Raw genomic sequence first — 3,405 nt, forward strand, 5'->3', positions numbered from 1 at the left:
GAACTATGACCAGGCTCCTTCATTATGGGCTAAACTGACTCCAAATTGAACCTTCTCGAGTCAGTGAAGTTAAACAGGTGTGAAGGAGAGAGAGCACACAGAAGCCAGCCTTGTTTCAGCTGCTTGATCCAAAAGGAACAATTCGGCATCTTATTAATAAATGCGAGTTTCTTTGCAATGAGCATTATATATATATATAATAGAGATGGGCTTAGACCTCTAAGATTCGCACTTCAAAGTTTATTGGAAAATTCAGACCGAATCAGACTTTTGTGGGTCAATCATCAGCTCTTAAATAGGCTTAAACTGGAATTACAAACTTGAATTACCAAAAACATGGAGGAACATTTAGTGCTATAATATACCCTAAAAGCAAACCTGGTTTGTAATCTTTCTGAATCTCATTTTGGATCCTATAACTGAATGGCACTCGATAATTCTGACTCTAAAGTGACTGATTTTAGAGAAGCTGTATTTATTGGTGCAAAACGTTCAAATTGTGAAGATTTTTTTCCTGAATTGGAAAAACTGTCCAATATGCACAGATTTAGTCTGACTCTTTGAAATTTAAGCCTATAGGAGTGGAGCTTGACTGGATTTGATAATGGTTCTTCTTTAAACTTGCTGCCATTTCTGCTGATAGCTCAGGTCAGCATTTGGAAGGATGAGCAAAACATGAAAGAGAAGGTATCATAAAGACATATTTTAAAAAATTTCTTAAGGCATATGTGTTGGGACAATGGGAGGAATACCATTCCCTATTGTTTCCCTCTACTCTGTTAATTTTGAGCTTATTCCTCTGACATCCAACATAATAGCAGTTGAGGTAATTCTTACCTTCTGGCTCTGCTAAACCTTTCCTTCTTCCCAAAGTTCTTCACTTTCCCAGGATACACCAGCAGGCGCTAAGGGGGAAATATGAAAGCACAAGGTAACACTGAAGCGGATTTGATAAGTTCTACATTCAACTGGCTATTGAAAACCAAACAATTTGTTTATCTCATATTAACCATTTCACACTTTCCTTCGAAATGTAGGAGGGTTATGAATTGCAAGAGCTAGACTGTAAGTGTGAGTTATTTGTGCTTTTAACCCTTCCAGAATGAAGTCATCACCTGCATCAATATGAGCTATTTTTGGTATGCTCTGCTGGGCTCGGTGCCTTCTAGGGGTTCCTCTGAACCTCATTGTGCTGCCTTCCGTGGGCTCCGTGGCAGGTCCAGGCAAATTGTGCTTAACAGTGCTCTGCCTGAGAAACACATTGTGCTCTGGGCACAGTGATCCAGCATAACTCAACGTTCTGAAACTGCTTTCCTTGATTCTGCTGTCATTTACTCAGATATTTAATATTTTCTGATCCATGATCTTGCTAGTGATTGATGCTTGGTGAGGAATAAACAGTTTCATGAGAAGTGAGCTGGTGATGGCTTAGCTTGAGTCCTTCTCCCCTCATTGACAACAAACACAGTTCTGGCCCCCTTCCATTTTCAGAAAGCTGAGTAACAAAAACTGCTGCCCTCCTCAGAAAGCCTGGCAAGGAAAATAGCTGGAGCTGTGAGAAATAGGGAGGCTAGAGTGAGGCTTGCAGGTTGTTGTTTAGACACTTGAACAAGTGGCCTGATGTGGAAGAAAACTTTGGTCCTAATCATTTAGTTGGTGCAAAGCTTTCAGGCAACAGAATTGTTCAGATCATTTCCTGCCCGCTTCGCGGAGCGGCAATTAGCAGCGCAGTGGCATTAACAAGACAGCTTTACACAAGCTCTCAAAGTAAACCCAGAGAGAATCCCTGAAAGACCAACCACTTGTAAAATGTGAGAGGGAAGCTCTAGGCCTGATTTTTCAGAAGTGGGCGCAAGGCTTTGCCCGCAGGCAGCGTGACTGCCAGGGCCACCCGCCACCCTCTGCAGTCCCCAGGGAGGGGAAACCTCCTGCCTTCTGCACCCGACCTTTGTGTTGCCTTCCTTGCAGGGGGATGGATGCGGCACGTCTCCGGGTGCCCTCTCATCCACATTTGCCGTAAACACCGCGAACACCTGTTTACTCTGACTCACCCACTCCTCATGCAGACTCTCCCTTTTTTTTGACAGCAGACCTCACTCAGGTAGTATGTGCTGCTAGTATCCTTTCAGGACCGTGTAATAACATGCCTTCTACCCAATTCCTAACATCCTTCAATCAGCTCAGCCAGTGGGCTAACTGCTTACGCTCCTGTGATTTATATAAGTGCAATTAATTTAAACTGCATCACTCCGGTGTTATGCCGGTGAAAATGCCCCGAGAGGGAGTACCTTACTGGTGAATCAGACCCTTTACTTTTAACAAACACACAAAAGAACAGATCCTGAGCCAGTGAAAATCTGCATGGCTCCATTCATTTCAACACACAAACTTAAACCAGCTCAAGGTCTGAATCACAGCTCATGTAACAGACTATTTAGATACAGACTAATGCCTCACATCCTGAAATGCAATGCTTTCCCAGAGCTGGCAGGGGATGGGGACTTCTCAGATGGAACAGAGCTGAGAGAGGAGCAGAACCACAAACGCAACCTTTTAAAAATGCTTTGTGGATTTCTTCATTTCTGTGGAGTTGAGGAAAGCAGCGGCTCGTGTCTCTGCGAGCGCTGCTCTCCCTTCTCCTGAGCTGTGCCTCTTCCTCCACCCCAGCTGCGAAGCAGGCACCTGGGAAGTCCCTTTCTTTGCCACTTTCCCTTTCCTTCCGTAGCCTGGGTGTGTTCCCTGCAGCTTGGCAATCCAGGTGACACCTTTCACTGACAGACACCAGAACAGCTGAACCTTTTTAATCAGTCCATGAAAATGGCTAACTTTCTCTGCACTTGTTTTGGCATCCCCGAGATTAAGAAGTCACGCAGCTTGACAAAGCACTTTACTCTTACATGTCTTAACAGAACCAGAGGGATTTTTTTTTTTTTCCTTCTTCACATCTATTCCAACACCTGCTGCAGAAAAAGGGCTGGGGTGGTCCGTGTAAAACACCCCTCCACACCGCCTCCTGAGCGGCACACCAGCACAGCATACCAGTATGTGCCCAGGCAGGTGTAGTTAATACACTAGAAGCAGCGGGGGAAGGGGTGGGGAGGGCCGACCAAGAGTCAATCAGAGTGTAATTTGTGTTAGAAATTTACCAGCCTTCAGCTGTCCCTATTTTCAAAATGCAAATATTTTAAAATTAAAAAACCTATCTGTGACTAATCATCTCCCCTACATCAATCTAGATAACCAGAAAACTCTGTGGCACATTTAAGAGACTTTCATCCTAAATGAAATGCATAATACAGATTATACCTTCATAGGAAATCAAGAGGTCCTAAATATACTAATGGAGAAGGACATTTAAGAGACATTTAAAATACCCAGTCTATTTTTTTTTGGGGGGGGGGGGGG

The sequence above is a fragment of the Buceros rhinoceros genome, unplaced genomic scaffold (assembly GCF_000710305.1).
Source record: "Buceros rhinoceros silvestris isolate BGI_N320 unplaced genomic scaffold, ASM71030v1 scaffold25017, whole genome shotgun sequence".
Classification (NCBI taxonomy): domain Eukaryota; kingdom Metazoa; phylum Chordata; class Aves; order Bucerotiformes; family Bucerotidae; genus Buceros; species Buceros rhinoceros.